Source organism: Bombus vancouverensis, chromosome 11 (assembly GCF_051014615.1).
Source record: "Bombus vancouverensis nearcticus chromosome 11, iyBomVanc1_principal, whole genome shotgun sequence".
In the NCBI taxonomy this organism is placed as follows: Eukaryota; Metazoa; Arthropoda; class Insecta; order Hymenoptera; family Apidae; genus Bombus; species Bombus vancouverensis.
The window spans coordinates 1,010,752-1,024,602 of record NC_134921.1 but is presented as its reverse complement, the minus strand read 5'-3'; the positions used below and the strand labels follow the sequence as shown (position 1 = coordinate 1,024,602).

General features: G+C 41.3%; 1 non-coding gene and 1 pseudogene across 1 annotated transcript; both read right to left on the bottom strand.

Moving 5' to 3' along the window:
* Positions 1–5,309: 5,309 nt before the first annotated feature.
* Positions 5,310–5,428, bottom strand: LOC117162616 (5S ribosomal RNA; annotated as a pseudogene).
* Positions 5,429–5,438: 10 nt separating this feature from the next.
* Positions 5,439–5,520, bottom strand: TRNAS-GCU (transfer RNA serine (anticodon GCU)). The gene has a single exon. It is a non-coding gene; the product is annotated as a tRNA-Ser (tRNA).
* Between the last annotated feature and the right edge of the window lie 8,331 nt (positions 5,521–13,851).

Genomic DNA, 13,851 nt, shown 5'->3' with positions numbered 1-13,851 from the left:
TTTCATTTGTAATTTTAAATAACGAATAGAAAAGATAACGCACACATGACCTTCTTTAAATGGTATAATGCATTCCACAATTAAAAGAGAATAAAGATACGAACTTACCAAAGCACCATAGGCAAGAATTTATGAAGTTTTATCTTACTCGGGAGTCAGTTTGCCTGAATATCACAAAATCCATTCATCTTAAATTTCTGGCAACGAGAACTCTTGAAATTTCCTAAAAATATGAATATTAGCAGACATTTTTTTCATTTTTCTAAATTTTAACAGGCAATTTAATATTTTAACATATTTAACAAGTTAACTACATACTAACAATATTTTAACTACTATAACGGTACCTCTTTATCCTCCGGTATACAACTTCCTGAAGCCGAAACTGTGATATTCCCAAAACGTTACTGTTAACTCATTTAGGTTATTAAGTCGTATGTATAAATTAACGCAGAATGAAAATATTAACTCAGCAGTTCGTTCTAAGTTTTGCATATACAAAAGGGAGAGGGATGATATACTGTTACGTTTTGTTTGTCTCGTTTTGGTTGCGTTGCCGTTAATTTTTAAATTTAGATTAAATTGTAGTATTGTCTGTTATTTAATGCGATTGGAAATTAAACTCCACGTTTTGGCTAACCTGCTATGCGCAGGAGTACTGGCGCGGGAGAGGATTAAAGTTGGTGAAAATAATCCTATTATATTATTAGACAAATATTCTTCACAAAAAAATGTTTATTCATATTCTAATTGGATATTGACAAAATGGTTCTTGAAATTTCGAATGCTCGGAATTACAATCGTGTGCAATACGTTTTCGCTCTTATTAATTACAAGATTTTAATTTCGATAGATTTTCGATAGTTTACAAATTGACACATACAAACACGTCGATTAACAATACTAATAAGAATTGGGAACTGATAAAACAAAGAACTAAAAGCTAAAGAACTAAAGGACTAAAGAACCTAAAAGCTGATAGCAAAAACTAAGAGCTAAAGGAATTAAGAGCTGAAAAACTAAGGAACTAAAGAATTAAAAGTGTTTTCGCACGTTCGCGGGAAGACGCGATCTCGAAGAAGCGCGCCAACGGGAGTCGTAAATTCCCGTTACGATTTGCTAATCGACGCCGCGAATCGCTCGATCCCTTATTTCGTTTAGGATAATAAGGGTAGTTAAATGAAAGATAACGCTGTTGCTAACAGGTTATTATATATTTTCACAAATCAACAACTTCGGTGTAACACAAAATGAATATTTGTTATGAGATGACTACGAATGAGTGCGACCTGAGTCTCTAGGCGGATTATCGCGGATACTGATGGATTTGTCGACTCACTGTATTCGAATTGTTGACCGCTTGACGAGATGCTTGATTGAGACTGACTGATCTTCGGGTGTAAACCCGGTCGAAGGATGTTGACTGTTCGAAGGATGTAAAATCAGTACCGTTCGGAGACGATGCTGTGGCGAAGGAAAGCCAAGGATGGGTGTGTCTAGCGCACGGGACCATCGGATTTGTGGATGACGATTTTGGCTAAGATAGTGAGGGAAATAGTCTTCGTTGTTAATTGGTTAAACGAAGGGTCTTAACCGCCCTCGAGAGAAAGTGGTTCGTGAGAGGAAAGTTGCATCATACGTGAGAAAAACCAACTTTCCCTTGTCAAGCCGTGGTAGACAATGGTCTTTGGAAATGCTTCGGAAACAGACGTTTGTTCAGTTTGAAAGACCTCGACTAGGAAATTCCTAAGATTTATGGACGATACTTGAGACTATTGGGGGTACGCAGTGAGTATCCGAAGACATCTGGTTGCCATCTTGCCCGCGGTGTGTGGCCTGGGTCAGGTAGAGTGTTAAGCGACGTAACAAAAAGGAAAGCAAAGGAATTGAGAAATTAAGAGCTAGAGGAATTAAGAATCAATCGCTATGAACAAGAAATTACTTGCCAAGTAATGGGGAACTGAGCGCCAAGTACCAAGGAGAACCACGAACTGAGGAACTAATCACACAAAACTGAGGAATTAACTACTCTAAAACTAATTATTTCGCTTCTCCTATGTCGCTACGCTTATTTATATTTAAGTCTACCGTGGAGGGGTCGTCATGTGACGGGTTATTCCGTGGGGGTTGTGAGGTTCGAATTTGGTTTCTATACAAATTGTTAAAATTTATTTAAATTTCAAATTGGAACGCTCTCTCGTGCTATTGGTAGTTTTAGTCTACGTTACGGTGCGTGCGCAGCGCGGGACGTGACAATACATATATAAATGAAATTCCTTATAAAACATTGCTGCCAGATATAACTTTAACGCAACGACATTGCACATTAAAAGAGAGTTATTAATTTATACCCCGTTAAGAATTTAGTACAGCGTAATCTGCATAGAAAGTTAGAAATTATTTTCTTGAAGACTATCGGAGGCAATTTGAAAAGTCTGTTTCAGGGTTTTAACGATTCACTATACCCTTTATCCCGCTTCGTAGAATAAATGAGATGATACAGTTACCCTCCTTTTCAGCAAGGGAGAGACACTTATTCGGCAAATGGAGTGGACATGTAAATTTTCGCGTTTTACGATAGTTTGTTTTATAAAATTTGTCCACTTCTAGACAATTGAAATAGGTAGCAAACACGAGATGGTATATATGTAATAAAAAAGTTAAAAAATCCCACGATTCTACATTAGTTGTTTATTTATACGTACTGGAGGGAACAATAGTAGAGCTGAGACTTTAATTTAATTACTAATGTCTGACGTCACGAAGCATGAATCGAAGTAAGAAGGGACTCTAGCAGGCCACCTGCGAACTTTACCTCCAGCTTATGTATGTCTACGACAGGATCTCTGATAGGATATTCCCTATTCCCAAAATGTTGTATAAAGGGACCTCGCCAAAACCACATAAAAAGATGTCACGATATTTCGCGTAGTTGTCGCATTTGTACTTTGCTGCAATCCAACTAGTATCATTATATTTCCTCATCGTTAAAGTTTGAAATTTAAAACACTAAAAAGATATTTGTCGATATGTATAAAAAAGATTTGAAATGTTAGGTTATCATCTTTGCGATGCCTGCATCTTGAATTTTGTATTCTATTGTTCAAGCGTTAATTACGTTGTATCCGTTCATCTGTTATGATTTTATTATAATATATTTTGTTCCGGTGAATAAAATACAGAGTTCAGAAACTCGAATATCCATTCGCGAAGGCTTTAAAAATGCTACATACATAGCGCAATATGTACAGCCGCAAATTTTCGCAAAATCGGCTGATTTATTCCTTCAAAGTGTTCCAAAAAAGTGAAAAATTGAAATTTCGAAAAACCCTTCCAGCGTTACCTGTAGAAAACTGTTATCTAACGAATGAACTTTGATTTTTTTATTTCAGATGATTCAGCACCAAGAGACACGCCCGAATAATTACTGCCATTGCCGTATTTTTTAGTATTTCTCCGTGAAAATTTTATACAATATTCTTCGAATGTCATACTTTAATGTACTATTGGTTTTAATAAAGAGATTTTAACTGTGTCGTCACAAATAATTCACAAAGACATGCCTTATTTTTGTACGAATTAACCTTACCCCCCCCCCTTAAAAGATTATAATCTTAAGAAACTTCCCTGTTGTTACTCATGACGTTGATAGAGCAATGACTTGCTCGATTGTGATGGACTTGGCATCCATCATACTCTAGTGACAATTATTTTAATGACAATGTTTAAAGATTTAGAGATTAATAAACACGTGCGGCTTTAACTTCTTCGAAGCTCTGCGTGGCCAACAGTTCGATAACGCGGATGCCTTCGTGAGTTTTGCTTCCTGCAATTGCACCCTGCACGCGAGTTCCTTGGATTGGCCACGCCAAACCAAATCAATTACTACTATTTTATTTACTATATTAATAACTCTGCTTTGTATACAACCAGTAATAAAGAAATTTAAGGTTTTCAAGTTGGCCATAACATCCATGTAAATAGAAGATGTGTGCGTGGAGTAACCGAGAGTGATAATGAGAACAAACGATTTTGCATCTTGGAGCCATTTTCTAAACCATTTCTTGTTGCGATAGTATATGCGATACCAAGTATATGCGATAAGAAACTATTTTAACGAATCTATTTATATTTCATCTTGAGTTAGATGAAATTTTATTCTTAAAGTTTCTATATTCTTTGCTGACGTATCCATGGAATAGTTAAATAAAAATGACTACATTAATGGATTAAAAAATTTTACGCTGCGTTTACTTCTTGCTCCAATTCTTGTGTACTTTATATTTATCAATATTGTAGTATAAAAATTATTTCGTTAATTGTGACAAGAATGAAAGAATGAATACATTTTGAAAAATGATATGAATAAATTCTTAAGCGTTGTATAACTAAATTTCTCCTACACAATTTTTACGTATAAATTATTTCTGTATATCTTATAATTGCTACGATACTTTTATTTCTTACATGTTAATAATCAGGTTGACTACCTTAAATATAAATTTCTAGAAGGTAAAAGTTGACTATAAAGTGTTACCAATATCTTCGCAGTTGTATTTAAGTGTTCTACACACTTAGTTACTTGTTGTCTCGTGAATCTGTCTTTAGTTTCACTTCAAATGGCTATAATTTGAAATAAATTTTGGAAAATTGTCGCAGTATGTGAAATTATGAAACTCGCAAACTCGTATAAAATTTCCTCCTCTTTCTCTTTACACGTTTAAAGTGTTAGTCGAAAAAATTCGAGTCTCGTAAAGTAGCATGAGTTGAAACACGGAAGTTGTTATCTGTGGAACAACACATCCGGCGCAAATGGAATTCGAGCCAAATTCTAGAATTTTAAACTTAAAATCATTTCGTTATAACCTTAGGTATTATTTGCTACCTTTACGCTGTAAATGTTAACAATAATATGACATTAGTATACCTTTTCACCGAAAATTAAATGTAATTATATCTTTTTTTTATATTTTACGTGGAGGAAATCCGCACGGTAGCCAGGCCGCTTCTGGGGAAGGCGGAGTGGTAGTGTCGGACTCCAACCGACTAAAACCTCCACGATAACCGTCTCGGCTGCGATCGAGAGAGGCCTGGGAACCGATGTGAGCGTCGCAACGGGGCTTCCCCCGCGCGCCTAATACCACCGCTGATGGGGCGGTGTGTGACCATTATCACACCGCGCCTCTTCGCCGGAGCCACCGTGCCAGGCAGCCCGGTTCCCCTACCGCACTGTTTGGCGGCCCCGAAGCGCTGAGCCACCAGCGCCCAAGCCCGAAACCCACGGGGGGCACGGCGGGCCCAGCGCGCTTCGCCAACGCCACACGGAGTTCCCAGGCGATCATCCATCTAAGTACTATCCGTGCCCAGCGCTGCTTAACTTTCGTGATCTGACGGGAACGAGTGCACTCAGCGCGGCCAGGGCGTTGGCCGAAAAACACCGACGAGGATGGGATTCGAACCGACGCGTGCAGAGCACATTGGATTAGCAGTCCAACGCTTTAACCACTCGACCACCTCGTCAACCAAATGTAATTATATCTAGATAACGTTTAAGCGTCTATACCTGTGGCAATTGTCAAGAAATTATGTGTCGCAAAATCTAAATAGAATGCAGCTGCAACGTCGATCGTGATTGTAAAATATTACAAAATTACTTACTCTAAAAAAACTTTCCCAACAAGAGCTAAGTGACTTGATATTATTAGTTTCTTCGTAGGTAGGTATGGAAGGACATACAAGAATTGAAAACACAACGTTTCTTTTAAGTAGAATCACATTTCTTTGTGCGTTGATCAACGCAATTCGTTATTTCACATAGGTCTGTAGGTTTCAGGTGAGTGTTTTAAATAAAAAGTCTTTCTTTAAAATTATCATTAAAAAAACATTAACATTAACACTAGCTTTACGGGAGCCACCAATTTGACGAATTTCGAACTTTGAAATGAAATATCTCAAAAACCATAGCATTAATTTTAACCATTTTGCATCGTAAATTGATCATTTCATCTAAAGAATTTATACAACTATTTTTTCCCAGGCTTTCTAATGTTTGAATTCTCTATGTAGTATGCCTATCTTTACTTAACCCGTCAAATTGACGGGCTAGCTGATTTCATAAACAACCCGTTTTTCAAAGACTGTGCAAAAGTTTCAGTTATTGTAGACATTTCCCATTATTGTCTCCGCTTATTGTAAGTATTTACAATAGGATAATTGAATTTGGGCACAGTATTTTCTTTTTCTGATGAATCCCCTTTTTCTAGCAATTATGAGTACATCCAGGAGATATAATAAGATATTGCACATAATTGTCAACATCAATGAAGATTGTTCTGAGGATGCCTTCGAAGAAGATCAATATGAATTAGGCCATAGCGAAGGTGACAGTGGAAGTCCGTTCTTATAATATTCAAAGATATCGCAGGGCTTACTGGCTACGCTAAGGGAAATATTATGTCGAGTTGTGTAACTAATGCTTTCGAATTGATAATTGACAGACGAGTTACGTAGTTTTTTAAGAATTCTATATGCCAGGGGCGCATATGAAGGGAGATCATTGAAAGTCCCCGAAAGATTACAAACAGATAAATTTGCGCTGATATCCGAAATATAGAACAGATTCATAAGTAATAGCCAGGCTTGTTACAAGTCATATGAAAATATCTCAATAGATGAAAAATTATTCCCAACGAAAGCCCGATGCAGGTTTACGCGATATATGCCGGATAAGCCTCATAAATTTGGCATTAAGGTTTGGTTTGCAGTTGACGTCAAAACAAAATATATTTTGAATGGTTTCCCTAATGTGGGGAAAGATGAAACTCTATGCTCTATGCTCTTCCACGCATGTGAAGATGCTGAAAGAAGTGGCGAGGTCCACTGCCGCTGGTGCAACAAAGATGGTGAGAAGAATGGACCCCGCTCCTGGTGCCTTCGCGATAATGGAAGGATGCATAGCGGCATTGGAATTGGCCTCGCGCTCCACTGTGGAGAAGAGCAGCGAGACAGCGCGTCTCGCCGCGACCGAACGCAAGGTGGAAGAGCTAGGCCCCCCGTTGATCCAGCTAATGGAAGAACGCCTCCAAAATGTAGAAAGAAGAAGGGAAAAGGAGATCGTCCTCGACGAGACCACGAGAAGGGTGGAACCTGGAGTTCTAAACAGTCCAGCGACCAAGGGAGGGCAAGCGGCTGCCATGAAAAGAAGATACAAAGAGGAAACAAAAAGAAGAAGGAGTCAGCGAAGAAACAACCGGCGAAGCTAACTCCAGGGACAGGGGTGAAGAGCCCGAGGAATGCCCCAGAGGGAGGATCGGAGGATAGATCGGGCCAATCCTACGCGGAGGTATTGGCCGCGGACAAGGACAGCGTCCCTCTGGCCGAGGTCGGCATCAACGCGGTAAGGATGCGTAAAACTATGACCGGAGGCGTTCTCCTGGAGGTCCCGAAGATCAGAAGAGGGAGAAGACCGCTGCGCTCGCAGCACGACTGACCGGGATCCTGGATCCGAGCAAGGTCCGCGTGGCGACACCCTTCCGAGCTGCGGTAGCAAGGGTGACTAGAATAGATATTTCGGCCAACAAGGATGAAATCAGCTAGCGGTGGTGGCCGAACCATACAGATTTCTGGATGCTCCGAACTGGACCGGAGATACGGACAAAATGATTGCTGTCACCTGGACATCAACGCTGGGGGCGTTCGCCCACGAAGTCCCGCTGGAGCGCAGGAACGGATACGTAGCGGTCGAGTGGGCAAGGACGGTGGTGGTAGGCGTGTACGTGTTACCCAACAGTGGATGGGCAGCGTTCGAGGAGTTCCTGGACGGAGTCGGCGGCTGCGTCAGGCGGCGCCCTCCCCGGCAGGTGCTCGTCCTGGGAGACTTCAACGCACACTCCACAGAATGGGGAAATCCCAGGACCAACGCATGCGGCCGCGCGTTGTCAGACTAGGCCGCGGGTCTTGGACTGCTGTTGGTGAACAGGAGCTCGGCCAGCACCTGCGTGGCGTAAATGGGGAGTTCCACCTATGCATTCAGGCGGATTTCAGGCTGGAGAGTGGCCGAGCGGATCGAAACACTCTCAGACCACCTGTACAAATTCATAGAAGTGAAAGACATACTTGGATCTGGAACGGTGACCGCGGGCGATGGTCGCGGCCCGCCGAAGGGAGGACGCGCGCCCATCATCAAGGTGGAGGATCAAGGAAAGGGACGACGATCTGCTTCGAGCTGCCGCAGTAGTGGTTGCCTGGAACTGAGAGGCCTCGTCGACGCCGACGAAAAGTGTGGAGGAGAAGGCCGAGAACCTCCGCCAAGGCGTAACGGCAATATGTGACACGCCCATGTCGCGAACCACACTGGACACCGCGCAAGGTAGAGCCGTGTATTGGTGAACTCCAGACATCGTGGAGCTGAGGGCGAGGTGTGTGACACGAAAACGTCGCGCGAAGGACCCTCTGGTAACGACGGAGATGGAACCTGCGTTGTTGCTGCAGATAATCGGGGCGCTTTTCCCCCCGCAAGAGGACAGTGCGACAGAACAGCCGCGGCAAACAACATGGACGGTAGAATAGACAGATGACTGGGAAGTCACGGAGGAAGAGCTGTGGGAGGCGACCAGAAGAATGGCCTTCCGCGACGTGGTGCCAGGTCCGGACGGAATCTGGGGCCGGATCTGGGGGAAGTGATGGGGGTCATGGCTCCCAAACTTCGTGTAGTAGTGAAGCGTGCCTAGCCTATATGTATCGCATGCTTGAGATAGCTAGTCATGTCGATATGGAAAAAGATGTAAAAGTTGAATACATTATAGACGGGATAATAGACGAGGAAGCAAATAAGTCTATGTTGTACGGCGTTGCATCCATCAACGAGTTAAGAAAGAGGTTGATCGCGTACGATGAGCAGAAGAGTCGTAGAGTAAAGTCGATTGCGAAGCCGGTCAAAACCAAGAAGAACAAGAAGCCCAGTCGATCTGGAGATGTGAAAAAGACGCGATGCTATAACTGCGGCGACAAGGAACACGGCTGTGCAGAGTGTCCAAACAGGTCAAGAGGGTCGAAGTGTTTTAAGTGTAGAGGGTACGGAGACAATGCATCGAAGTGCAACAATCTGGATAAGTCCTCTAAAGAAGTTTATAATGCGCGGAATTTGTTGCTGGCGAGTTGTAAAAGTATTAGAATTGGAAATTTCGAACTGAGCGCTCTGATAGACATTGGTAGTGAACTGACTTTAATGCAAGCAGATCTGCATGCTAAAATTGTTAATTGTTGATCGTTAATCGTCGCTTGTTGATTGCTGACTGTTAATTGTTTAATAATAATAATAATTAATAAAATAATAATTAATAAACATTTTTTGTTGAAAGTGGGGAGTATTTTTTGGGGCACTAACATGCAACACCACCTCAAATTAATATATTAACATGTTCTGGTTACAGACAGCCTCTTTCCGTCGTAACAATATTTCCCGCACATGAGAAGCATCGTTTCAACATAACCGGCATTGCTGGTATCATTAAATATCCTTTAGCATGTTCTGAAATTGCTGAGTATTAGGTTATCCTTGCCTTTCTCCATTTATATGGGTTCAAATTCAACATTTGCCTTAGCGTCATTACTTTCGTCGTATAGAAATTCGAAAGCACTCTTCTTGGTCAATTTTTCTGCACTTGCTATACGCAGGGCACAATTTCCGAGCAAGTGTTTCACTTTCCAGCGAATCATCTCTCTGATATTCAACGTTTCACGTTCCAAATCTTTGTATCGTGGATGAGAAAGCAGGATATATGGCTCAGTGACATAACGCCATGTTCGTTCCGTTTTGAATTTGAAGCGTTTCGTAATTTCTGAAATTAATGTCTGCTTGCGAAATTAACGTGTATGAAAAATTGTGTCTTCTGTATGTCTGAGAATTATTATGTCCTTACAATTTCTACTGTTTTTAAAATTCTGACGAGGGATTATGTCATTTCCACCCTCTTTCAGTAATTTTAAGACGCTGTGCCACGGATTGGTCCGCTATGACGTTTCATATTGGACTTCCACTTAAGCGGCGTGAAATATACAGAGTTCAATCCTTTCAATGTAAAATTAATTTTTATCGTTTACGAACACTCGATATCGTTTATTAATATTCATTCGGGATGTCTCAAAATGAGTTTCTGCATCTATTATCCTACCTCGATTCTGACTGATATCATACAGTCTCGTTAAATTCCATTACGGGGTCCTTTCTCTTCAAGTTAACCCAATTAGAAAGTAGTAAAGCCGAATATTCTAACTTGGGAAAAAGGATGGCACAGATTTTACGATATGTAGCTCATAAGGACAAACAAACAGATACCAGCTGAAATGCTTTGGGATTTATCGATTTCGACGTTATAAAACATTGAATTTTATTCTCTTCCGTGGCAAATATTGAAAACATTCGTTGTTCGTCTCGATACGTTTATATTCTTCTATTATTTCGTTCAAAAATAAAATTCATTTTTATGTATAATAACGTATCGATAAAAATGCGACGCGAGCAAAAACTTTGTCGACCGTAAAAAACGTGTCCATCGACGGATGAAAAAGTTAATCTCTTTGTCTAGACTTTGTGAATTATTATAGATAGGAATTACTAGCCAACGGAAAATTCGAGTCTGGCAGTGACTCGTGTTATTGTACCAACGTTGTTTTAATTTACAGGATCTAGAGTCAAACCAACTCGATACAGATTGTTATCGTCGTTCCTGGTAATCTCCAAACGAAGTTACGTAACTAAGTTCATATTACGACCGGCATGCACTATTTCTATACCCACACTAATTTTAATATAACTGACTATTGCAATTTTATCCTTTATGATGTTCCATAAAGGAACCATCATAATTTCGTAAACACGCGTTTAAGTATCGATTTTCAGACGTCTTCTTCAGGCTGTATACTTGCCAATTCATCTAGACAAGTAGCTTACCTGGAAGTAACACTTAAAAAGAAAGGAAAGGCAACTAGATATTGATTTAAAGAAGGAATATATAAACTACCATAATACCGATATGGTCATGCGGAATACAACGGCTGGCACCGTGTCATGTCACAAATGAAACGTTGCACAAAGATCTTTAAATAATACGGATATGCAAACTTGTCTAAAATCGTATGTCATAAGTATCACCTTCGTTAACAAAGTATCTTCATCACAAACAATGGCAAACGAAACAGAAATCACCTCCTTGTGTCGGGAGCGAAGCAATCTAAGCGACCAATTCCAGTCCATATGGAGATTACTCGACGAATACGAACAGTCTGGTCGGCACAACAAGGCCGCCTTAATAACCTATCAAAAACAAGTCGACGACATTTGGAAACGGTTCAACATTGTCAATGACGAATTACTCATGCTCGACGACGTCGCACCTGTAGACTTATTCGATGCCTATTTAGACCTGATAGTACGACTGAGCAATCTCATCGAAATTAATTCTTCCTCAACGAATGCCTCCAAGACAATGGCGAATCCAAAACCTCCTAAATGCAGCAGCAACACTCCTAGCAGTTTCCAGAGACGTAAGAATAATTTCAATAATAACAGTAACAATGATCACACTCCGCCGATGGAGAATATCGTATCGAATCTAACTCCGATCCCGTTGTATGACACGCGAAGCTCATTGCATAATACTAGCAGCTCGTCACCTACACGCGACTTGACGACAACCAAGTTCGCGTCCTCATTATCTGAACAATCTGATTCAACGCCACCAAACGCCGTAAATCAGACAACCTTTCACACTCGCAGCTCATCGCCAACACGCGACTTGACGACAACGAAGTTCGCGTCATCATTATCTCAACAATAGGATTCAACGCTACCAAACGCCTTGAATCAGAATACTCTTCACATTCGCAACTCATCGCCTACACGCGACTTGAGGGGGGAGCCCAGCCTCCCAATCAACTACAAAACTCCGCGTCGTGTTGGACGAATCAGCACCAAGCAACACCGGAGTTCCGTTCAACGATGCCTCTTGGACCGAGCTGGTCCATTATCTTTCCAGGACCGTGACGGTTCACGATCTTGCAAGGACCGGGACATTCAACGACACCTTCCGGGCCGAGAACTACAACTGAAAATTTCTAGGCAATGACGAGGCCCGCGGCGATCAAAACTACAAGGATTTTCCGAACAGGACATAGACAACAAACATGTCAAACTATTATAACTGCTATTTTTCAGATGAAATTCGTACTCTCCGAATGAAATCTCACCCATTTATCAACCACGGAATCAACTATTGAAGACCATTTTACGTCAAAGAGGGAAAGAATCGTAACCGCCGCAAAATTCAGGTATTCGTATCTAACTTGTATGTTGTGCAGTTAAGGCAGTCCACATCGAGCTGGTCAGCGATCTCATAAGCGAGGCCTTCATTGCTGCTCTGCTAAGATTCATCGCTCGTCGAAGATTCAGTCTTTTCATAACTCCCTTGTCCCTACTCCCGATCACTTCCTCATCAGAGACTCGCTAACAATTTTTCGAACGAGAACGAGATTTCAGGGACGCTGCATTCAATCATCTGTCCAGCTGACATAGAGAGTATCCACACGAGTTGAATATCCAAAACAAATGGGACAAGGGCAGTCACGGCATACGAGAAGGCACCATCGTCATTCTCAGAGAGAACAACGTTCCCTCAATGCAATGGCCATTGGGCTGAATCATCAAAGTCCAACCCGGCGCAGACGGCATCATACGGACGACTACCGTTCGAACAGCAACGAGCACCCTGGATCGGAGCATCAAGCGGATGGTACTCCGAAACAATCAGCAACAGCAACGAATTCTGAAAGGAGATTCACCTCACAGCATCACACCGTATTGTTTGATCGGTACCCTCTCAACGGGGGGAGTATGTTACGCCACGAAGCTTACCACAGGCTGTATTTCTAACCGTCGCTCGCGGCCCTACAGTGTCGCAGACTAATCGTCTTATCTGCCCGACGGAAAATATACAATATATCGACGAGCGCATAGGAAACGTCGATTTCGGTCCGTTATGCCATACATATAAAGAAAGTGGCATACGTGATCATAGGCGCGAACGGTGGCCGTCTCCCAGAGAAGACAAAGGAATAATCGAAGGGCAATCAGTCCCTTTTGAAGAGTCAAACGTTATACGTCGAGAGGTTTAGACAAAGAACATCCAGATCACTTAGTTTAACGCATACATCGAGATCGTAAAGTTGGGTCGAATTTCTCTAACATATTAACTGTATTCATCGCTAAATAATTTGTGACGTTTATATTATTACATTCATTATCGTTAAATATACAAGCTATATTAACCTGTTAATACGGTGTTAAATTCATTGAACTACCACTGTTATCTTAATCGAAACAGGGGAACGACTATTTCGCGGCGTCGATTAGCAGAATCGTGGCGAGAATTTACGCCTCTCGCTGGCGCGTTTTCCTCGCGACCGCGTCTCTCCGCGAACGGTCGTAACACTACGATTGATAATTAATTATACACAGCATGATAATTAAGGATAAGATAAATAATAAAGTGTAAAATAAATCACGAGAATATCATTGTGCAACACTAAATTCTAATAATAACGACAAACGGGAAAAAGAGCAAACAATTTCGTTTTTATTTTATATCCCTAAATAACGTTGCATAAGAAACTAATGTTACCAATTGTTCTTTTTAACCCTAAATTTAAAAAAAATACCTTTGTAGGTGCTATAATTTCCGCGATAATACGATTTTTTCCATGAGCTTCAATTTTTGCGCGGTCGAGCCAGAAATGGCGCGCGGAGCTCCCAGCGGTCTCGTTCGCTGCACTGAAGGCTTCTAATCGCCCGCTATG